This window comes from Lemur catta, chromosome 18 (assembly GCF_020740605.2).
Source record: "Lemur catta isolate mLemCat1 chromosome 18, mLemCat1.pri, whole genome shotgun sequence".
In the NCBI taxonomy this organism is placed as follows: Eukaryota; Metazoa; Chordata; class Mammalia; order Primates; family Lemuridae; genus Lemur; species Lemur catta.
Window position 1 is genome coordinate 7,552,809 of NC_059145.1, and position 24,845 is coordinate 7,577,653.

Below are 24,845 nucleotides of genomic sequence, written 5' to 3' on the forward strand. Positions count from 1 at the left end.
ATGGTAATTGTCTTTTAATTTTTTGAGGAACTGCCACACTGTTTTCCCCAGTGGCTGCATTATTTTCCAATCCCATCAACAGTACACAAGGGTTCCAATTTCTCCATATACCTGCCAACACTTGTTATTTCTTGTTTCTTTTTTTTTGATAGTAGTAATCCTAATGGATGTGAGATGATATCTCATTGTGGTTTTTATTTGTATTCCTTTTATAACTAGTGATGTTGGGCCTCTTCTCATGTGCTTGTTGGACATTTGTATATCTTCTTTGGAGAAATGTGTATTTGAGTCCTTTGCCCCTTTTTTAATCAGATTGTTTGTTGTTGAATCATAGGAGTTCTTTATATATTCTGGATATTAATTCCTTATCAGATACATAAGACAAATATTTTTTCTCGTTATGTAGGTTGTCTTTTTTACTCCGTTGTGTTCTTTGATGCACAGAACTTTTAAATTTTGATGTAGTCCAAGTTCTCTATTTTTACTTGTGTTGGCTGTGGTTTTGGGGATACAGCCAAGAAATCATTGCCAAATCCAATGTCATAAAACTTTTCCCCTTGGTTTTCTTCTAAGAGTTTTATAGTTCTAGAGTATTTTCAAAGCCAAAGAAACATGTTGAAATCTGAAATGATCTCAGCTCAGCCTGGAGGCCTCTGACTCAGACGTCCAGAGCCAAGAGCTGGGGACGGGGAGGCAGAGTGTGCAGTTGGCGGGCAGAGCAATGCAAGGTGGGCAGTGAGCGTCCTTTCCACCAACTCCCCGCGTCGCCGCCCGAGCAGCCTTGGTTTCCCGTCCGTGAAAGGCAGCTGCCTCATGGATTTGCCGTGAGGGTTAAACGAGAACGGATGTGAAGCTCTGAGCTCACCTGGTGGAGCCCCCGCCCCACACCTGCAAGCTCAGAGCCCTGAGCTGTGCGGCCCAGGTCACCGAGAGAACCCTCAGGGCCTCCTGACCAGCCCAATCTCTGCAAACAATTGCTTCCAGAGACGTGCAGCCCAACACTAGGAGTGATTAAAAAAAAAAAAAAAAGAATTCTAAACTTTGCAGACAGCGCTGGGAAATACGAAAGAGGCTGGGGCGGAGAACCCTCCGACGCTCGCTCGGGCCGCTCCCGCGCCGCCCCGCAGCGCGCAGGGCTCGCCCCCCAGCCCCTCCTCGGCGCCCGCGTCCCGCCCGCCCGCGCCTCCCGCACAGGGCGCCTCTCCTGTCTGTCGCGCTCTTTTCTTTGTCCTTTTCCCTGGGACTGAATCACGTGAGCTCTCGCGAGACGGGAGAGGCCGAAAAGACAAACCCCGCGCTTGCCGCGGGGCGGGGGGAGGGGTGGGGGGCGGGAGAAAGCGCCCAGGTGCACGGCGCTCTGCAAATCCCTGCGCGCACCGCCAGCCAACCTTGCAAACACCGGGCTGAGGACAGAAGCCAGTGAGAAGAGCCTGTATGAGATGACAGTCGGGCAAATCTAGAGGGACAAAGGTAGCCTGCAGGCCACCCACGTTGGGGGCAACAGGGACAACGGCCAGGGCTGCGGGAGCCTTGGTGGCCCGCGACAGCGTTCTCAGGTTGAGGTGATGGTGCACAGCCCTGTGGATGCGCCAGCCGCCGCCGAATAGTATTCAAATGGGTACATCGTGTGGCATTTAAATTGTATCTCGATAAGCTGTAAAGAAAATCCCTTCACATACCAAAGACACAGCCAGGCTTTTAGAGGTGAAGTCACTGACCCAGGGTCACAATCCACAAGTGACAGGGCTGGGAATGACGGCTGTCCTACTCCTCTCGGCTGTGCTGCCTCCCTAGAGGCCACGGTGAGGAGGCGGAGGCGTGGCCTTGCCCCTCTGAAAATTACGAGGTGTTAGCTAATATTTTAACAGTATTATCTCTCGGTGATCAGATTTACTTTCTTCTGTGTTCTTTCCAGTATTTGAGTATTTTAATATAATTTTAAAAAAAAAACTTTTTTTTTTTTTTAACAGGAGAAGAGGTTTATTTTGTATGCCCTCACATAAAAAACGTGAAATTCCAGACAGATGCTTGAGCCTCACAGATCATTTTGACAAAGGGCAGTGAAGCACAAAGAAGAGGCTAGGCATAGGGAAAGGGGGTTTGGGCTTGGGAAGGGGCTAAGCTTTGGGAATTGTAAGGTATCTAAGGTTCTTTTTTTTTTATTTTTTTTTTATTTTTTTTTTATTTCAGCTCATCATGGGGGTACATAAGTTCAGGTCATATACATTTTCCCTGTCCCGCCCATCCCCCCGAGTCAGAGTCCCAAGCGCGTCCGCTCCCACTCTCCAGACAGTGCGCCTGGCACTCACCATGTATTCATACCTCGATCCCTTCCCCCCCCCACCTCCCCGGGTCTGCACCTTCAAGCATGACCATTCCCCAGAGGGTGTGCAACGCACTCGTCATGTAGGCATACACCCATCCCCTCCCCCCACCCCCCATCCCAGTCTGATATCCAATTGGTATCCTTCCCTGATGTGCATTTAGGTGATGATCAGGGAAACCAGTTTTCTGGTGAGTACATGTGATGCTTGTTTTTCCATTCTTTGGATACTTCACTTAGTATAATGGGTTCCAGCTCTCTCCAGGAGAACCAAAGAGATGTCGTATCATCGTTATTTCTTATAGCTGAGTAGTACTCCATGGTATACATATACCACAGTTTACTAATCCATTTGTGGATTGATGGGCACTTGGGTTGTTTCCACATCTTTGCGATTGTGAATTGTGCTGCTATAAACATTCGGGTACAGGTGTCTTTTTGAAAAGAATGCATTATTCAAGGAACGTAGGTGCCAGTCAGTCCAACCGGCGCGAGGGTAAGCGATGGCTGCGGGGGGCTGGTGCAGGCGGGGGCGGGGAGGCAGTTGCTGTCCCACTCCACAGGTGAGAAAGCAGGATCTGAGAAATGAGGTGGCCTGTCCAAGGAGACGCAGCAGGAGACGGCAGGGCAGGGATTTGCCCCCAGGCTTGTGAGTTCCAGAGTCTGCTTCTAACCAAGAGAGACAAAGATCTGGCCACTGGCCACACTCGTTGGCCGTGGTGGTCCGTTCCAGGCTCTGCACTCGTGGAGGAGAGCAGGCAAGGAGAGTAGGTAGCGAGTGCAGGAGAGCAGGCAAGGAGAGTAGGTAGCCAGGCGAAGGCATACAGGGCCGTGTTGTGTAGGAACAGCCTGGGGTCTGAGGAGGCAGGGGATGAGGCCATGACACAGTCACTGCTTCAGTTTCTGCCAGGCTGTGCTGGGACGAGGCCAAGGAGGAGGGACAGAGGGAGCTAGGACTGATGGTCAGACTTGGGTGGGAGATAAGTTATGATCAAACTGCCCAGAGATTGGATTGGGCGGATTTGTGAAGTAAAGGGCTCCCCATCACTGGAGGTTTGCAAGCTGAGGTGTGATTTCAACTTGGCAGGGATGGTGAGGAGTGGCCTTATGCATTGGGTGGAGGTTGGATCTGATGATTGTTGGATCTGATGATTGTTGGATCTGATGATTGTATTAGTCAGCTTGTGCTGGGTAAAAATCCCCCTGCACCCTCCAAATCTCAGTGGCTTACAACAGTTATTTCTCCCTCCTTGGTCTTCTGGTCAGCTGTGGCTCAGCTGGGCTTGAGTTTGGGTCTGTTGAGAAGGAGGCAAATGTGGCAATGAGCTGGCACCTCAGTGAAAGTGTAGCCAGCGAGAGATTCCCCATGGTGGGCAAGTGGCAGATGGATTTTAGGATGATAATGGATTTTAGAATAACATTCAGTTTGAAGCAGTTGCCTGTGCTGTGTGACAACAGCCACCCTCCATCTCCCTAAAACTTTAGTTAAGTTCTGTTATGTGTTCCTGGCAGTTTGGGGGAAGGAGGTGATCAGGCCAGTGTCCAGTGTCGGACAAAGACGTGGAAAGCAAAGGCAGGTGGGTGTGAGAACGCAGAGGAAGCGGGAGAGAAAAGCCAAGCCTGGCTGGGAGAAAGGTAGGTATCTGCAATGGGGGTGTGAGCTATTTTCCTTTAACTATTGAACAATAGACTTAGCCCAACAGGCTGGAGGGACCTGGGGCTCCAGGTGGCTGCCCTCCAACTTGGATGGGGGGTAGTTTTGTACTCTGTGGGAGTCCTGTGCAGCTTGGGCTGACCACCAACCTAGCGCTGAGACAGAACGATGTCCTCACAGTGTTGGGGCGATCACTCCAGGGCTGGGGGACCCTCAGAATATACCACAAAGCCAGAATGGAATTGTTGCAACATCTGAAATCAGCCCTAAAGTCTTTGGGGTGTAGACTCCCTCCGTTTGAGGATGGATGCTCCAGATAAGGTATGATGGCACCTGCTATATTGAAAGAACTTTCTAGAATCTTTCAGCCAAGCAAGTCCCCTGAGGCTCGAGAATCCCAGGCAGCTCCCTTGCGGGTGTGTTAGAATACAGCATGCTGGTCTGGAAGAAGGATGTGCTCAGCTCAGGGAGGCAGGAGGGGAGAAGTGATGGATTCTGCCTGGGAGGCCGCAGAAAGGCTGCCTGGAGGACACAATGTTTTCATGGGGCTTGGAGGGGTGGAGAGGAGTTTATCAGATGGTGACAGGGCGGGGTGGGGGGCTTCTCAGGCAGAGCGAGGAACGTGAGGTGGAGTCTAAAGAGGGATGACACACAGCTTCACTGGTTAACAGGAGCTTTTTATCTCTTTTCTCATGTATTTCTATTTCCCGTTAAAAATGGAAAATGTATTCAGATGTATGCTAATTGCACACCCCGCACCCAGAATAGAAAAAGTCGTAGGCGGAGGCTGCAGCAGCGTCACTCCTGCGGGAGCTTCTCCCGGCTAGAGATCACTGAGGCTGTGGCTTCTGAGGAAGGAACTCAGGCCCTGGTGCTTCACGCCACCCCTGGGGCAGCCACGCGCTGCGGAAACGTCACCGGTGGTGCAGTCACACGGAAGGGGGTTCCAGGCCTGATGCTGTCACTTTTGGGCTTCGTGACCTTGGGCCAGTCATTTTGCCTCTCTGTTTTAGTTTCCAAAATCTGAAATAGGGATGGAGACCTGTTCTCCCCTTCCTTTGTCCCCTCCAGTGCCAAGCTCGTGGACTCTCCAGGGAGTTTGCTAGCTTGAGCCCCAGGGCAGCGTCTTCCTCGATCCAGAAGCTGCCTGGCTGCCTGGCCCAAGGCACAAGATCGCTTTGATCCCTCTTTCACTCATTGCTAAAAAGTCCTTTCAACAAGCAAGAGCAAGCCAGCCTGCAAACACGCCTGTCCGCACTCCCGGGACTCAGGCAGCTTCCTGGGAGTGTGTCACCAGGGCCCACAGCACCAGCTCCATCACCGGGGCCTGCATTCTCACGCCCCTGGCCTTAGGGCGATGCCCAGAGTGGACCTGTCTCCCTTCCACCTCAGGCAGAGCAGGCGAAGCTGTCCCTTCTTTGGATCTGGCTGGGCTATAACAGCTTAGGCAAGTGCACTAACCTCTCTGAGCCTCAGTTTCCTCATCACTAAAATGGGAAGGGAAGCATTGACACCCCAGAATTCTGATAAGGGTGACATCAAATGTGCTAATATATGCAAAGTGGCAGATGCATAGTGAGTGGTCATAAACAGCGGCTGTTCTTACTTCCCTAAGTGGACCTTCGGACTGTGCCAGGTTTTTCAGAAACTTTCGTCCACAAGAACGCTGACTAGGTTTGAGCAAGGCCTCATGGTGTATGATCTCGCTTGCTTCTCCCAATACCTATTTTGCTTATTTGCCCTCTTTTGGCAGATGAGGAAACTGAGGCTTAAACAGGTGAAGTAGCTGGGTGCAGTGGCTCACAACTGTAATCCCAGCACTTTGGGAAGCTGAGGTGGGAGGATTGCTTGAGGCTAGGAGTTCAAGACCAGCCTGGGCAACATAGTGAGACCCCAACCCTAAAAAAATGAAAACAAAATTAGCCTAGAGTGTGGTGGTGCATGCCTATAGTCTCAGCTACTTGGCAGGCTGAGGCGGGAGGATCACTTGAGCCCAGGAGTTCACGGTTGCAGTGAGCTGTGATTGTGCCACTGTACTCTAGCTTGGACAACAGGGTGAGATTCTGTCTCTGAAAAAATAAAAGTGTTATTTTACATGGAAATTAATTCTGATAATTGCTACATTATACAGTCAACCCTGATAGATGCAGACATATGTTCTTGTTTTGAGTGTAAATTTGTAAGGGTTTGGAATCATTCAAACAGTTAGGGTGAGGCTTATGTTTTCAACCCCTGTGATACTGTATATTCCTGTGTTTGAATGATAGATTTGAAATAAATGATAGCACAGTAACCTTAAAGGCAAAGAAACAGACTTGAGTTTCTTTAATTCTGTCATTCTACACAATCACTTGGAGCTTTAATGGGTGTTTAAAATTTAAAACAGTGGAACAAAGTACACGCTATGAGGTGTAATATTTTTGTTTGATAGTGAAAATTTTAGTTTATACATGAAATATATCACTTTCACTTTAAATTATTATATTTTTCAGATTATTACAATTTTTTAAGAGATGGGGTCCCACTATGTTGCCCAGGCTGGACTTGAACTCCTAGGCTCAAGTGATCCTCCCACCTCAGCCTCCCAAGTGGCTAGGACTATAGGCACTTGCTACTACACCTGGCCACATTACTATAATTTAATACTCCTCTGATATAGAGGAAGGGGTGCTAAAAGTGATCCACTCTGGGTCAAATATGGTAGGTACGCCCCTGTCAAAGAACGAACCAGACTGAGGAGAGGTCCCTGGGAGAGCTGAAGCAGCTTCCACCTCTCCTCATCTCAGGTCAGGACTGTCCAGTGGGCTGGGGGACTGAGCCTGTGTGTTGTGGTCACATGAAGGAGACAGCAGCCGGTATGACATGAAAACACAGGCTTCGGAACAAAAAAGACGAGGTTTAAATTCTAAAGACCTGTATGACCTTGAGTAAGTTACCTCACCTCTCTGAGCCTCAGTGTCATCATCAGTAAAATAGAGATGACAACAATACCTGCCTCCTGGTTTGATTGGAGGTCTCAAGGGGATGAAGTGGCCTAACTCTGCACGGCCCACAGTCGGTGTGCAAGGACTGATGGCCATTAACGATGTCATTTCCCTCTGTCGAGGGCTGGCAAGGAAGGAACGGGTGGGAAGCAGAACAGAGTGTGAGTCTGGGCATTTCTGGTCTGACCCGTGGAGGCAGGGGTGACCAGAAGAACAGAGATTGATTCCGTATAAGGGCTCAGGCCCAAGTTCTGGAGGGTCTGATTTCTCAAGAGAAGCTGGAAATGGGGGGTTTCCAGTGAAATCTCTTACTTTAGAATGTTGGCTCAAATACTTCTAAAACACTGGGAGGTCCAAACAAAACAAACCTGCAGGCTGAAGCTGGTGCATGGGCCACGAGTTAGCAACCAGTCTAGGAAAAGGCAGATCCTGAAATACAAGCAGGAAGTCTGGTGCTCTGAGAAACATCAGCTCATCTCTTTCTCCCTTTCTCCCTTGCTGTCGTTATCGGCTCTGTGTTTCATCTGCAGACATGCCCAAGCGTGCCGGTAGTTAGCTCTGGAAGATCAGAACTCTTTATAAACATAACCACAATACCACTACCATACCTAAATATTAACAATATTTCATCATTTCCCCTATTGTCTCATATATATATTTTATTAACACAATTTGTGTGCTCTAATTTGGTGTCTTCAAAGCATTTTTCATTATGGTCCCCTAAGGAGCTTTTTAAGACATTTTTTCCCAGTCATAACTGCCCCCCTTCATGAAATTTTAATCCCACAGATACACTGTATATTTCTCTAGGTATTGTGGCCCTTTGAAGGGACACAAACCATTGTAATAGCTAAGATTTTTTCACCCCCCCAAAGAAGCAATTTTTGCTCCACTGGGGGTGGTTGCCCCCCACCCCTGAAAATTTATGCTCCACTGGGATGCAAGTAAGATCCAAATGTAACACTTGGTTGACATGTTCTCTTAGACCCTGCTGTGGGAAAACCTCTCAAACTGTGTTTTTCTCTACTCTTAAACCACAGCAGTCATGAACACAGAAGACTTCTGCGGCCGAATGTGGGAATTTTCCCCACACACTCAGCAGTGGACACCAGCTGGGCATCTCTAGTTCAATTCTGACACTGCCTGGAGAGAGCATTGGATTCCACAGGGTGAGGGCTCAGTCCTCAAGACTACCTGCTCCCCTGTCCCCCACCAGCAGTTGTAAGTCTGGGCCTCCAGAACTTCTGAATGATTGGCTTCAAGTTGGGGTTCCCACAACCCCCTCTTTGGGTTCGATTAATTTGCTAGACCAGCTCACAGAACTCAGGGAAACACATGTACTGGTCAACTACTCATATAAAGGATATATGCACTAAAATAAAATCTTAAGCCCCCCAGCCAACTGAATGGGCCCCCTCTTGGCCAAGGGGACCCCCAAAATACCCTAAAGCTGAGTTGCTGGCCATGAGAAGGGGGGTCAGACATGCCTCATCATGCCCCCCTCCCTTTTTGGGGACATCCTTTGTAACTGACAGACAGGCCTAAGGCTTTGCAAGATGAGGCTTAAACCACACCTGCAGGTCATCCATTTACTTAACAGACCACTTGAGTCTGACTGTAGGCCTAGTGACTTCTCTCTGATTAACAGACTTTCTTATCGTAGCTTAAAACCTTCCAAGCCTTGAGACAAAGCTTCACTTCTTTAACCAATTACAAATCAAAGAATCTTTAAACCCACCTATAAACTTTAAGCACCCTTCTACTCCCCACCTCATCAAGATGTCCCACCTTTCTGGGCCAAACCTACGCACGCCTTCCATGTATTGATTTATGACTTTACCTGTAATTTCTGTCTCCCTGAAATGTATAAAACCAAACTGTAACCTGACCACTGTGAGACCACTTGCTCAAGGCTTCTTGGGCCTAGCTCTCTAGGTCATGGTCGCACATACTCAGCTCAGAATCAACCTCTCTAAATTATTTTACAGAGTTTAGCTTCTTTTCTGTTGACAGACATCACAAAGGGTACAGATGAAGCGATGTGTAGGGTAAGGTATGGGGGAAGGGGGCACAGCTTCCATGCCCTCTGGGGGCTCACCACCCTCCAGGAAATTCCACATGTCCAGCTATCTGGAAGCGTTCCAACCCAGTCCTCTTGGGTTTTTATGGACAACTGTGTCGACAGGGTATAGGATGGGACCCTCTCTGGAATGATGGTTTTATGACCCACAGTCAGAAAAGTGGGGGAAGATTAGAGTCTTGCCTCACGGCAGGTGAAAGGAGGGCAGGAGAAGGTCAGAGAGGTTCTGTTTTCTGAGGCCTGCGACACCCAGCATCATAACGAAAGACTGTAACAGGAATATGGGAGTTATGAGCCAGGAACTGTGGACAAAAACTTATATATGCACATCATGACACCACAGACCCCTTTTCACGTTCCCCCTTCGTCTCTCTCTCTCTCTCTCTCTCTCTCAAGTTTTAAAAGCAATTCTTAAAAAGAAATGCACTCATTTGTCTCATAGAATTTCCCCTAGTCTGAATTTTGCCCCCTGGATCTCCTTGGTGCTGGTTAGCGTGTTCCTCTGTCCCCTGCATTTCCTGTCCATGGCTAGCTGGATCCAGCTGAGCCTTTGTCAGGATGGGGGTGGCTCTCTTCTTCTTCCTTTAGCAAGACTACAGCTTTGATTGATGGGAGCAGACATTGACAATCTGGTCTAGACCCGTTAATTCTTTAGAGGTTTCTCTTCCTTTAAGGTAAATGGTTTCTAAGAGTTAATTCCTCAAAAGACTGGAAATTTTAGCATTTCTTTAGGGTTTATTTCCTGCAAAGAATATTTTAAAGCCACTTAATCTAAAATACAAAAGCTATAATTAAAAGCTTAGCTCTGGTGAAATAATACCTCTAAAATTTACATGTTTCACAGCCCACTAACAGGGGAAAGGATGACCCAATCAGAAAAATCTGTCTTTCTGCCTTCTTTCCCTTTCTTCCATTCGCAAAGTACCAACTAAGCACCTGTTGTGAGTGCTGGACTCTCTCCTAGGTGCTGGGATCCTGGGGTTCCCGGCAAAGTGGGAGTTGACCTTCCCAGAATGGCCCTGTTCCTTCTTCTGCTCTTGTAGGTTTTGGTTTTTTTCCTGTGACACGGACAAGAACAACAAAATCAGACCCTTGGCTTGGCCGGGGATCCAGAGGCATGTTTTGGGAAGAGCCCTGGCTTCAACTCTAAGCTGGTCTAGGCTGTCTGCTCTGGGTCCCTTCTTGTGCCCTCCCTGCACCACCCATGCCTGAATCAAGCAGGCGTGAGTGACCGTGGCTTGTTGTGAGAGGAAGGGCCAGCAGTCCTTGGCTTAGGTCCACCCGTAGCTTTTGTTCCCTCAATGCAGATGTCCTCCCAGGATCGCCAAGTGGCCAGTGGAGACACCGTCTGGTCTGTATTTCCGTCACTTCTAACTTCCTTTTGCTTCCTTCTCGCAGATGCCTCTGGTCAGGTCCTGGGGGTCGGGACTCCATGCTCAGCCCCAGACAAGGACAGATTTCATCCTGGTGTCGGTATCTCCAGTCCTGCTCTGTGCCTTCTCCTTACAACAGGTCTTCAGCTCCCAACACTGCCGGGCAGGGGAGGAGGCTGGGTAAGAATCTGCTGAGGAAACCCTTTAGGGACTGACATTCTAGATGTATCTTCAAGGTATTTTGGGGGGTGGGGGTGGGGGGAGGATAGTTCCTTAAAAGCCAAATCCATACTTGGAAGGGAAATAGATCCACCAGAGGCTGCAGGGCTGGTTAGAGTGCAATCTTTAACACAGAGCCATATGGTGCAGGGCAGGGTTTATTTAGCCCAAGACTTGCTTCCAATGCAGATGGAGCAGAACTCTGTCTTGAAGGGTGGAGGGAAGTGTGGGGATCCAAGTGGGGCTAAGAACGAGGATCTGTCTTTCTCCCGGGGCTGGTGTTTCTGGTGTCTAGTGGGCGCTCAACGCCAATTCTTTGAATAAATGAAGATCAATTAAGATAATGTATAGAAAAGTGCTTTTACAATATATAAAATGCATAATTGAATAAAGGACTGTTTTTATTAAGGTGAATTTTTATCTTGACCTTGGAGGGTGAGGGTGGAGTCAAGAATCTAGGGAGGGAGGGAACTGTTGTGTGCCAGGTACTTTGGAAACGTGCGCCCTGTTGAATTCCTATAACCCTTATATGAAGTCGGAATTTTTATTCTATGACTTGTCAGACTCTACAAATTCATTTTGATTTTATACATTCCAGAATTATACTACATTGGGTGCTGGAGTGAAGAAAGCCTTCCAGACATTTCTGCCAATCTGTCCGTTTCTTCATTGATTCACTCATTCAATAAATATGCATCAAGTGCTTGTTCCAAGTCACTTTGCACATGAAGGCGTTGGAGCTGGAGAGCCAGGTTTACCACTGCGTTCTCTGGGCAAGTCACTTCGTCTCGTAACAGAGAGAATGGCCTGAAAAGGGTAAAAATGTGTTCTGTCTCTTCAAACCCCTCACCCTTTTTGAGAACTAAAACCTGCATCCCCCCCTCAGGCCAGTGGTTGGGAGGGGCAGGGAGTATCCTTTGTTCTTTGTGCCACAGGAGATGGCTCAGGGGAATTGCCCGGGCGGAGGTCACAAGATTGTCGTAGCCAAAGATGCAATTATGGGACTAATCAGAATCTTTAAAAACTCTGTACTTCTGCTCAAAAACAGGATGTTGGAACTTTGAGACACGAGTCTGCCAACCTCCTCATTTGCTGGCAAATCAATAAACTTCTCTTTCCTTCTCCTCAAACCACTTGCCTATGTTCTTCTGATGTGGCCTTGAGGAGTGCCGAGCTTTGGTGACAATCTCTCTGGACTTCGGCTTCTTTACGTGTGAAAGGAGAACAGTAGAACTGGCTTTACTGGTGTGCCATGAGGATTCACTGAGAACCTGGCACATAGTAGGGACTCGATAAAACAGCAGCACAAGACAGCCCAACCTGAGTTTTCCTGTGCTGTGTAGACCTGAGGTTCTCGTCTGGAAGATACCATTTTCTTGGGGGGCATTTTGGAAATGAGGGCAGTGTTTTTGTTGTCACAAGAATTGTGAGGGCTTTCAGCATTTAGGGGAGGGGGACGAGGATACTTGGGTCCTGCCACAGGCACAATGGTCCCACACAGCAAGGCACAGGAAGAATTGTCTGCATCTCTCCAGACTTTGAAATGTCCCACCGGCCTAAACAGTACAGAAATAAGTCAGTAATACTGCAATGTTTTTAAAATGAAAAGGTTATACAAGATGTTAGGTGAGCTCTCAGTAACTCAGGAGAAGGTTCTTACTGGGAGAGAGAGGCTTAAAATGAAGAAAAATATTGTCCTGAGGTGACTGACCAATTTCTCTTTGATGTGCATCTGTCTACTCATCATAGACCAGTGTTTCCAATGCCACACTTAGTTGAAAAGGGCTTCCAGCCCACAGTGCATTTACTGCAAAAGTCATTATTGAATATTTGTAGCAGAGGAGATTTGATATTTCTTATAACAGACTTAGAACCAACTTGTATTGAATTAGTGGAGATATATGAAATGCAGAAATCTCACTAAATTTCATTTAATAAATATTTCAAAAATATTTAAAATTACTGCTAGTCAATACAATTTTTATTTTCTTGTAGGCTAATAATAAGAAATCTATGTTCTAAAAGTTGCACATTAAAAAATGCTGTAGTTTGGGGTTGTCTGTTACTTTTCACTTTTACTCCGATGGGGTTTTCAGGTGACCACATGTTTCTGAAGTCTCCAGCGTTATTGTTCCTTTTCCTTTTCTAGCCCATACCCTGTGTACCATCTCCTGTTAAAAGAACAACTTCAGACAAATTAAATTTCAGAGAATTTAACCGAGCAAAGTGATTGTGAGTGGGACGGCACCCCAAACCAGAACAGGCTCAGAGAGACTCCCGCACGGCCGCGTGGCGGGAGAGAATTTATGAACAAAAAGGGAAAAGGAGGCTCAGCAAACGGAAGTGAGGTGCGGAAACCACTGCCTGGGGACAGCTCGGCGTCTGTCTTGTTTGGACACAGTCTGAACAGTGGGCCACCTGCGAGGGTGGAAGCGGCTGCTGGGATTGGCGGAGACTGGGCTGTCTGGTCCCAGAGCAGGTAGGTCACCGTGGGGGAGGGAACTCAGGACGGGTGAGGAGAGGGCTGCAGGCTGCCCTGAATTTACCACTCCTCGCCAAGGACCCGGAGCCCCAGGTCTTTGCCTCCCTGTCACCACAGTTTCAAGACAGGAGTTGTGTTTGCTGGGGCACTTCCTCACCACCCTGTCCTGTGTCACACACAGGGAATCGTCTTGGCACTGCACGTGTAAACAAGGCCACCTACTCTGTGAGGATGTCACGTGTGCCCATTTTGTCCACAGGTCTTGGCATGCTAACCACACGCGGTGAAGGTTGTCTCCCGTCTCTCACCACTTGCCGGTAAGGCGGGGGCGTCCGCGGGGCCCCGCACAGGTTTGCAGCGAGGCCCAGTCTGCCTCGCCCGTCGTTTCCCTGCGCTGCCGCGTCTCACCTGAGCGTCCCAGCGCCTGTGCTCTTGAATCCAGAGTCACACGTTAGCAGCAGGGACCAGCCCCGCCTCCTGCATGCGTCCCCTGTGTCGTCGGGCTTGAGCACTCACACACCCAAGCACGCACCAGTGAATTATTACGTTTTAATATTTTCTTATGTGTGTGTGTGTGTGTGTGTATAAATCACATGTATAGGTAAATTATATTACCTAAAATTTCAGGATAGTAAAGGGAACACTTTTTCTGTTATTTTTTTTTCTTGATACTTAATAGATGTCCATATTTTCAGGATACATGTGGTCATTTGATACATTCAAATAATGTGTAAAGATCAAATCGGGGTAATTGAAATCTCTGTCACCTTAAATACTTACCTTTTCTTTATGCTAGGAACATCTGGATTGTTCTCTTCTATCTATTTGGGAATGTGCAGTAAATCAGTGTTAACTCTATGCAGTAACCTTATTGATGTATTGAGCTAGATCTTGTTTCTTTTATCTAACTAAAGAGAGCATTTTTAAAAAACCTTAAATAAACTTAAGTTACCCTAAGAAATAACCCTTCCTAACAGCACGGATTGGATATGCTGGTTTTATATTTTTCTGATTCACTTTCCAATATTAATTATATAAAGGGAAGCACTGTGCGTAAGAGGCCCGAGAGCCACGAATCTGGACGATCCTGATGACACCGGTGCACCCTGGGACTGCAGCTTCATCAGTGGTCACAGCATCCCTCCTAGGGACAGGTCTCTGCACGGCTCCCTCTGCCCTGGCCTTTCCTGCTCCCCTCCACCGCCCCGGGGTGACAGGCTCACCGCGTCCCTCCCTGCTTACCAACAGTCAAGGATTCGCCGTAGACAGCGTGGCCACTTCATGTTTGGATAAGACAGGCCCAGCCACCAGGTCCCTCTCCCCTACTCTGGGGAGGCTCAGTGGTTGGAAGGATCCAAATAGCCTTTGTATCAAGCCCCTGCCTCAGTACTTTGGTGCATTTTGGGGCCTTGGATGGTGGAAGCAGGAGGCATGCCTTGCTCAGTGCTTCCAAACATCAGTGTGTGGAGGACCATTGTGTGACATTCGCCGCATCCTGTGGAGACTGTGGGGAGGCTGCTCAGAGCACAGAATCTAGATCGGGGCTGCCTGGGTTCAAATCCTCCCTCTGCCACCTCCTGTGTGACCATGGGCAAATTACTCAACCACTCTGTACCTCTGCTTTTCCATCTGTGAAAGGGGTATAATAACAGCACCTACGTCAGAGGGTTGTTATGCAGCTTAATGAATTAATCCGTGAACGGTGCCTGGCCCATCATAAGCAGTTTGCAATTGCTGGATGGACATTGTTTAATTACTGTTTTCTTAAGATCAACTCGCTTTTGAAAAACTTAAGTTTAGCTTCAGCCTAAGAAATAATTGTCCATAGCAGCATGGATTGGACATGCTAGTCATACATTTTTGTCATTCACTTTCAAATAAATGCATGACTATTAAAATGAAGACTGTCAGTCTGCAATGTCACATATCGAGAGGGCAGAAAAGCCTGGTCCCTTCCATCCCAGAGACGAAGGCCCCCCTTGGAGCCCCCAGTGTCTGGAGCCTGGGGAGGGGCAGGCCCTGCTGAGCGGTTCTTGAATAACTGATTTGACAACCGAGGAAAGTGAGTCCTGGGGCTCGTCTAAGGCACGACCCAAGTCCCCGTCCACAGCCCACAGGCCACCTTGCCCCCCACCCCTACCCCGGGGTGAGGGGTCACCTCTGTGTTCGTCACCAGCTCCCTGGCCTGCCTGAGCTTCTGAGGCAGGGTTGTTGTTCTGTTTTTGCTGAAGTCATGCAGTTTGGAGCTATGTGGCTTCCTTCACACCCACCCCTAGAGGGGGTGGCTGTGGGACTCGTGCTCTGGCAGATAATTAAAATTTCAGATGAGTGAGGAGCCAGGAGGCCCGCATCTTCTGCTGATTGGCTTGGAGTGAGGGCCACAGCTGTGTGGCCAGGGAGAGGGGCTGAGAGGACAGGGGCACCCCTGACGTGCTCTCCGCCCCCGCTGCCTGTTCTCCCCCCGGGCTGCGGCTGGCCTCGCCTCTGCTGGAGCCCCCTCCCCTCCCACCCCGCCTGCGCCCAGTCCTTGCTCAAGGACTGGGGACTCTGTCTGTCCTGGTGGCGCTCCACTGCCTCCCGCAGGGGCCCTCAGAATGAGGTCCCCAGACTGGCTGCAGCAGCATCACCGAGAACGTGTTAGAAAAGCAAACTCTTGGCCCCACCCCAGACTTACTGACTCAGAAATTCAGAGGTGGGACCAGAAACCTGCTTGCAACAAGCCCCTCAGGGGGTCCTGATGCTGGCTGCAGACTGGGTTGGAATCCAGCCTGCTGATATATTTGGGTTGAACTTGACAATTTTGAATTTTTAAAAACATGATTAGACATTTACGTATTATGAGATTACATAAAAATAAATCTAGATTTCCAGCCTCTCTTGAAAACTCAGAAGGTCTGACAACCTGGGCTCACGTTCCACACGGTGACCTTGGGCTGGAGCTGGCCTCCGTCGGGCCCTCCCCAGCCGTCCCTGCTCCCTCGGGTGGCCTGCAGCTGCCCTGTGGACGTCCGAGCCCCGACACTGCACTCAAGCATTTTAAGGGAGGCTCTGCTGTGCCCAGACCACCTGCTCTCAGGAAAGCCGACCTAGGGACACTGTCCACCCCTGGTGCTGTCAGTGCTGGCCCCTGGTGAGAGGTCAGGGGTCACAGAGCAGCTCTCCAGAGTGGGCCAAGGCACAGCCGGGCACCCCCCAAGCCTGTCTACTGCAAGTGGTTGTTAATCTGCAGTGGCACCTTGGGGACTCTGGCAGGACAAGGTCAGCTGCCAGAAACCTTGAGCTGTCCCTTACTGAGCGTCTCCTGAATGCTGCATCTTTTGGACCCCAAACCCCATTTTATCAGAGTTTTTCAAAGTGTGGTGCAGAGTCCGTCTGTATCTGCACCACGTGGGGAGCCTGTTTAAACTGTCACCTCCTCGGCCCCATTCCAGAGCTATGGAACGGAACTCTTTCTGCTCAGGCCCAGGGACTCTGCACAGGAGCACACTGCCCGGTTCTGACCACACTACAGCCTGGGAGCAACCGTGTCGCTCAGCCCTGCAGTGGGCAGCACGGCCAGCGATCTGCTGGGCAGAACCGGTGGAGCCCCTTACTCAGGGGCTGCCGGCCCTGCAGGGCGCTGGCCTGAAAGGCAGCTTTGGGGCAACCGCTGCCAGGGGCGTCTCCCACGTGCAAGGCTAACCCTGGGCTGCAGGGAGGGTCCTTCCCTTAACTACCCTTTGCATTCAGGTGTGGGGAGGGACAACCAGTGCGGAGAAGAGAACCGGTCACACCGGGCTCCTCCCCGCTGCTCCCTGGGCAAGCTGCCTGCTCTTTGATCCCTGGTCCCCTCTCCTGTAAAGTGGGCGGTCATTAGTGTCATGGTATTAGCTGTTTCGTGTCATCTAAACACTATCAGTCTTTTCACTATTTCCCCTCCTCTGGTATCAGCGCCTCCCTTTCCTGGGGGAGCCCCCTCCCCATGTGCAGCCCCCCCGCCAACACGCACACCAGGACGGGCGTCTGGGCACAGGTCAGACCAGGCCAGTGAGAGAAACCATGGGAAAGGAGGCATTCTCCCCCGTGGTTGGGAGCTGTGGGGATGCGGGCTGGTGGCCAGCTCGTCCCCAGAAAGGGAATTCTGCCTGGGAAGGAAGCCAGCATGGGAGAAAGCAGGCATGAGAGAAGAGAGACCAAGAAAAAGTCCAGATGACGCCCTGCGAGTCCCTGGATCCAGTCCAGCCTCACAGCCAGGTCTACTCCAGGACCCATGTGCCAGTGTGACCGGCTCCGTGAACCCCTACGTGTTTTTATAATCCCCTCCCTAACGGAGTGCTTGACCCTTTGGGTTGTTTCCCAGAAATGATAGACTCCTGGCCTCAAGCGATCCCCTGCCTCCACCTCCCAAAATGCTGGGAAAACAGGCACGAGCCACAACACTTACCCCGAAATGGTGGATTTTCTGCAAGACAAAGGAGCCGAGATTCTGAAGGCCCCAGCAGACTTCCTGACCCCAAGACTCACCATCCCCTGCAACCTGCCCCCAGTGCCTGTGGCCCTTGTTAGTTGCACCACGACCTGCCACAATGCATGTGCCCCCTCCTTTAAAAACCCATGATCTCGCTCTAGTCGGGGACAGACTGAGGCAGCTTCTTCCCCTCCCCTAACAAGATGTCTGTCGTATTAACAATTCCTTTCTTCCACGGCAATCCTCATTGTCTCAGTAATTGGATTTTTGTGCAATGAGCAACTGAACCTAGACCGAAACCCCCTTGCTGTTTCCACACCACCAGATGATTCCCTGTTTCTACTAAAGTTAATATGAGTTGGCTTTCTGTCGCTGAAGGAATGACAGAAACCTAATACGACTGGCAGCTCCCGAGTCTGAAGCCAGTGTTTGATGCTAAGTACCACATCACTGTTGCACACCCAGCACCTGTGACTGTTTCAGGTCCTGTTTGCTGCTTCTAATTCGAGCTGGGTACTTGCTCTTTTCCCCTTTATTGTTTCACTCCTCATGGCTCAAGGTCGGTGAGTCGCAGCCCACCCAGGTGGCCTGGCCTGCTGCACGGAGCAGAGCCAACACACTGGGGCCGCAGCAGTTGCAGCGGACAAAGAGTTTAGTGTCACAGGCGCCAAGCGAGGAGGCAGGAGAAATTCCCAAATCTGTTCCCCTGAGAATCTGGGAGAAAGGGTTTTTAAAGACAGTTTGGTGGGCCAGGGGCTAGGCAATTGGGTCTGCTGATCGGCTGGGTTTGGGGTAGAACCACAGGGGTGTATAAATTCTCTTCTTGTGCTGAGTCAGCTCCCGGTGGGGGGTCACAAGACCAGTGGAGTCAGTCCCTTGGTCTGGGTGGGTCCACCCGTCCCCTGAAGGCCGGGCCTGGAGGACATCTCAGAAACCAGCCTTGGGTTTCACAAGGGGATGTTGCCTTTGGGAAAGCTAAGAATCCTCATGTCCATCAGCTATGTGACTCCTGATTGGAATCACAGGGAAGCAGACTAGGGGACAGTGGCCCGTGATTACTGTTATTTTTAGCTATGCCTGTGTCTTTGCAGAGTTTCGGCCCCTACCACAGGTCTCGCCTTGCACCCCTTTATTAATTTGTAAAGGGCGGTTTCAGTGGCAGACTGCGGTGTGGGGTGCTTGTGCTGGGAAGGCATGTAGTCGCCTAAGTGACTAGTTGCTTTCAGCTGGCTGCCTGGAGCTCTGGGTTAGAAATCAGAGAGAGAACACTGGGATTGATTAGCAATGTCTGCCATGGGCGCTGTGACTGAGTGCAGGTGCGCGGGCTGCATCCTTGCCAGTGTGACTTACTCTGATTGATGTCATGCATTCCAAAATCCATAAAAGGGAATTATAATGACTCCCCAAAATTGGTTTCCAAAATTGGGGCCACTTGCCTGCCCCATTCAGGAATTGGAGCATGGGGAGATTTATGGCCAGAGGTGACTGAGGCCCCTTTGGTGGAAGGGAACTCACAAAGGATGTGGGGCAGGTGACCAGAGGTCACCTCCAGCCGCTGCCACTTGCTGGCTGATCTTGAGCAAGTAACTCCTCTAGGGCCCGACTGACCAAGCCTGCAGCAGGAGGGAATCGAGCTGGAGCCTCTGAACTGCCTGCCGGAGGCACTGCCCTGTGCTGTCCTCCCCCTGGATTAACACTCTGGTGACACCAATCTGCTTGTCATTCCCCAGACATATGATTTTGCCTCTGTGCCTTTGTGGATGTTTGTCCTGTTGTGAGATGTCACCGTGACCAATTCCTCATCATTCTTCAGGACCCTGCTCAAATGTCCTCTCCTCCTCCCCGTCAGGCGGAGGGTGTCAGAGCCCGCACTTCAGCTGAGGCTGTGCTGCGGCTGGGTCTGTCACCACCGCCAGTCTGTGAGTCACTCGAAGGCAGGTCCAGGTATGATTCTGCTCATGCCCCGGAACTTGGCCTATGACCTGGCACGAAACCAGTGTTCAACCAGCGTTTGCCGAATGAATTAGTATATGGCTGCTTTGCAGAGAAAGGAGACGGCTGAGCAATTGAGGGAAAGGGCAAAATCCCAAGGAATTATTTCTTCCTCCTTCCCCTCCTCCTTTCCTCTCTCCACCCTTTCTTCCTTCCTTCCCTCCTTCCTCCTTTCTTTCTTCCCTCCCTCTCTCCTTCCTCCCTCCCTGCCTCCCTCCCTCCTCCCTTTCTCCCTCCCTGCCCTTCCATCTATCATCTCCCATAGAATGGAGAAAGTCTTTGAGATCAACGTCATGGCCTTTGGAGGTAAAACCCCTGCCGCATGGGACTGCCCTGGGCTGTCTGGGCTAGAGGAGGTGGGAGGCGGCCGGGTCGGCCAGGTCTCCCGATCTGCCTTCACCTCGGAAGGCGTGCAGCGGCTGCCGATGCTCCGAAGGGTTAATCCGAGGCACTGTTTACGTGCTAAAGCCTGTTTTTCTCTGAACTTCCTGCAAATTGGACTGAATGTGCTAAATACAAAATGAATCTGCTAAACTCTTTAATGCACTTGCAGTACTTATTGATTTCCTCGTTGATTACATATAATTTGCTGAACTTATTTGGCTGTGTGACTCGAAAGGCATTTGGGAAAAAAATCTCTGTAATTTGTCACTCAACTCATCCTGGACTTTGCAATGAATACAGAATGATACAGGTTTTTAAAGTCTCAGGGTTGTGATCCAGATTCTCTTCAACGGATGGCGCCGCATTCAGTGCAGCAACATTTTTACTGAGTTCCGATCATGCGCCAGGCCCTGTGGGAGCGCTGGGGTTTCACAGATGAGCAGGAGTGCGTCCGACCTGGGTGTGCTCACGGTCTGGTGGGGGAAGGGAAGTGCTAGACAAGCCTGCAGCTCTTACAAGTCAGGACAGGAGCACAGAGAGGAGCGATTCAATTCAGTGTGAAGGTCAAAGAAATCTTCAGAGGGAATTTGGCCTTTGAGCTGGCCGGCAAGGCACAGCGGACCTCTGCTGCCCAGCCTGCCTTCGCCCTTCTTTAGCAATTGCACCGGGTTTTCTTAGAGAACACCCCTGCCCACCCCTCAGCCCACGAGGTCCTGGTGGAATCAAGTATGCGTCCCCACCCTGCAGCCGAGACGTGGCTCCTTCAGACCTTACTCCTGGGGATCTCAGTTTGCCACAGCATCTTACAAGGACAGAAGACAGTTGGAGCTGAGACGTCCCAAGGCTGTCCTGAAATTTCTGATGCTGACATTCAGGCTCTCCCTGGGCTCTTTCCTTCTGGAATCTCAGCCAAGAGTCCTTTCCAGGGCCTACGAGCTTCCCGGTAGCCAGGGTGGTTTCTGTTGCTCGTAATCCAAAGCCCCTAAGTGACACATTAGGTAGGAAGCACCTTTCTCCCCACTCCCCCTGAGGAAGAATCCATCCTTCCTCCCTGGCAGGACCGATGGCTATCTGCCTGTGAGGGCCGCGTGCCCGTGATGCCCCCGTTGTGTCTCCATCCCTGAGCTCCCCACTGAGCCCTCCCTTGTGTGTGAGCTGCCGCACTACCACGCTGCTCAGGTGCCCAATGCACACCCAAACCGTGTGTCTCAGATCCTGCTCCTCTGCCCCCCCAGACAGCCGCTTCATCCCCGTCCCAGTAAATGACACCACCATGCAGCCTTCAGCTCGAGTGGGCTGTCCTCTGTCTGCTCGCTCCCCTCTCTGCCGATCCGTCCCCATGCATGCACCGGCCCTGTTGCTCCTACCCCTACTTCCATTTGGAACCCATCCTTTTCTTCCCATGTTGATTCCACCAACGTAGACTGAGGCATCCTCTTACCTGGGCCCTGCAGGATCTTCTTACCTCCAGTCTTAGACTCCATTCCCCCATTTACTCTTCTGCAGACAACACTTCCAAGGCACCCGTTGCACGTGAGATACAATTTGAATTTCCCGCTGTGGCCTGAGCATCTCGCTCCATGTAGACACTTTCTGCCTCTCTGTCTTCATTTCCTGCGCCTCTTCCCTATGTCCAACCCTCACCCCGATGGCCCTCCTATTCCTGGAACCCACGGAGCCCATGAGGGGCTTTGCACTGGTAGGTCCCCCTGCCTGGGGTGTTCTTATAAGCGTTCTTGGATCTGGCAGGGGTTGGGCAGACCCTGCTGCTGCAGCAGTCAAACACCATGAAGACAGTCGCCAGGAGAAAGGAGCCCCAGAGCCTCTACCCCTTGCATGAGACCAGTCAGACAAAGCGCTCACACAGCAAGTTAGGCAAAGCAGGTTTATTACTCACGTATGGCAGCAAGGATAACCCGAAGCCAAGGATTCATGGTGAGCCGGTCTCCCAAGGCTCCGGAAAGCAAGAGCCCTCAGGAGATGCAGGGCAGAGGAAGTGTCACCTGTGCATGCCCCACTTTGCACCACAGCTGAGGAACCCCAGAGCACTCTGCCTGGGGTTTCTATGCCCTGGGTGCCTCTGGGATCCCTGAGCTCAAGTGTTGCAGGACATCCTACTGCAGGAGGCATGAAGCCACAGCCCAGGCTGTCCTGGATCTGAATCTCAGGCTTCTGCCTTCTTCATATGTTCTGCTGGAGACTTGTAAGCGGGAGGGGAAGAGCTGAATTGGCCAATGTCCTTTGGGGACCTGCCCTCCTATGCTTCTCCCTCGTCTCCTCTTGGTGACTCCTTCTCATCATTCTGGATTAGGTGCTCAACTCAAAGGTTATCTCCTTAGCGAAGCCCCCCTCGATCACGCCAGGCACATCTCCCACCCCGCTTCCAGCAACTGTCTCACTTTATGCTGTTTTACTTTCCTCATCACACATATTGCTCTAGTTATCATTGTGCTCATCTGTTCACTTGTCCGGCGTCTGTCTTCCATCAGAATGAGGGCTCCAACAGCGAGGTCTTTTCTGCTGGCCACCACTATATCACCATCACCCTGTGCATCACGTATGTGCAAAAATTTCTGTTGTGCAAACCAATGAGTGAGTGAATGAACAAATGAGTGACAAGCACATATCTCAGCATTTTGCATTTATTGGATTATTTTATGAAACCATCTTTTCTACTAGACTGAGCTCCTTGAGGACAAGGATTGGCTCTTTTTTAACATTTCAGTATTCTTAGCACCCAGCTGATGGCCAACACATAGCAGGTGTTTGCTGAGCATGTGTTAAAGGGTTGCAAAAATCAATGGCATTTGTGGCAAAGGAATAGCATGGGGGAAAGCATGGAGGCTTAATTTCTGTTAAACAAATTTACACACTCCATTTTTGGAGAAGCACCCAACATAACAACTCTTTTTGTGGTACTAAGAGTGCATGCAAGCAGGCACACACAGTGTTTCAGGGAATGCATAAGGCAAAGTTCCGTTTGATTAAGTTCTTACAATAAACCCTCCTACCCAAAGCAACACAACAGAAATGATTTACAAGGATCAGAGTCCTTAGGGAAAAAAGATGGAAGTCAGGACTTTCCAAAGAAAGAGAAATGGTAGGAGGGGAAGTTGAGAACTCTGATAAAAGTCCAGACTTTGTAAGATTGCAGGGTTAAAAGGACTCAGTGTTCTTCTAGGCTAGAGGTTCTCAAAGGTTCGCAAGCATTTGAGCCACCTGTAGATTTTGATGAAGGGGCAGATCCCCAGGCTCATCCCCAGAGATTCTGGTTCTGTAGGTCCAGGGTGAAGCTTAGATCTGTGAATCTACATTCGTTAAGTCACCTCCTGGTCATTCGGATACAGGAGGTCATTGATCCCAGACCATAGAAACCATGGGCTGAACCAAACCCTGTTTCATGCCTTGAATTCTCTTTGTACCATCCCTTCTGAAGGCTTTTCATCCTCCCTGTGATATGTCTAGTGATGTAAACTCACTGTCTTTGGACATCTAAGGCTGTTAGAAAGTTTTATTCCTATAGAGGCAGGCTCTGCAGGGAATGTCATTTGAGGGAGAAGTTGTAGCATATACAAATGCTTCTAATAAGGAAAACTACTGGTTTGTTGCTGAAGGATGAGTGATACAAAGCAGCTGGAGCATTAGATGGCAGGAAGATATGAAGAGCCTAGAAACTGAAATTGCAGGTTGAAGCTGGATCAGGAAGACCTTGGATGCCAGATGGTGGAATTTGGACATTGTTACCAGACACTGAGGACTTGTCGAAGAGTTTTCAGCAGACAACATCTTACCTAAACCAGTATAGGTGGGGTAAGATTACTGTTTGGCATGGCTTGATCCAGGACCCAGTTTCTTTCTCTCTGCCTCTCTGCTTCCTCAGTGTTGACTTCTTTACCAGGCCTCATGTCACAAGATGGCTGCAGCAGCTCCAGCCCCTCCACTTTCTCTCTTATTCTTCTCTAGATGGGAAGAGCTATATGATATTTCTTAAATTCACAGGAAGGGTCAAAGGGCATCTCATTTGCTCTACCTGGGTCACTTGCCCATCTCTGACTCAATTACCATGACTAAAGGAATATGATATTTGATCAGGCTTGAGTCATATGTCTGTTGGAAGCAAGAGTGGAGTCAACTCTACAGGAAACAAAGGTACTGATCGTCAAGGATGACTGTTCCGTCCCCTAGATGGAGATTTGATGAGTCAATTTAGAATTATTTATTCAAAACCTGGAGAACCGTTCTGCTCTTAGATGTTTGCGTTCGATGAGGCAGGAGTGGAAGATCCCTCGGTAGCAGGGGGACCCAGGCGCTGGGGAAGGTGAAGGTGCAAACTAAGGCAGTGGAGTAGCAGAGCAGGAATGTTTTGGAGACAGACCAGAGTGCATGATGCTTATAAGGTCAAATCTTGACTCAGGCATTTACTTCCCAGGTGACCTTGGGCATGTACTCACTTCTCAGCGCCTCATTCTTCACCTGTAAAGTAGTACATGAAATGTTTCCTTCAGAGAGTTGCTGTAGGAAATTGGTGAACTTCAGCACAGCCCCTGGTCCTTAAAAACTACTCAGTAAAAGGTAGCAATTACAAAATTCCTTGATTCTATGACAGCATTGATTATAAATGAACCATTGGTTTGATAAGTTTTTGGAGAGGAAAAAAATAAAGCTGCTCTGTGAATTGTAGGAAGTACCCTGAGTTCAGAAATGTTAAAACGTTGTGAGACTCAGTGGGGGTGAGGTGTCTTAGAGTTGAGGAAATGAATGATGATGTTGATGATGATGATGATGATTTGGAGGCAGGTTGTCAGTGAGTAAGAGCACAGACTTGGCATCGACAGAACTGCACATAAACCCCAGTCTGGCACTCACTCGCTACCCAGTGTCGAGAAATGTAAGCCACAAAAGCGATT

At 49.8% G+C, this 24,845-nt stretch overlaps 1 long non-coding RNA gene across 1 annotated transcript; it reads left to right on the forward strand.

Moving 5' to 3' along the window:
• Positions 1–12,977: 12,977 nt before the first annotated feature.
• LOC123623498 lies at positions 12,978–14,455 on the forward strand. Its single transcript, XR_006729869.1, has 3 exons — positions 12,978–13,112; positions 13,375–13,432; positions 14,156–14,455. It is a non-coding gene; the product is annotated as an uncharacterized LOC123623498 (long non-coding RNA).
• Positions 14,456–24,845: the final 10,390 nt, after the last annotated feature.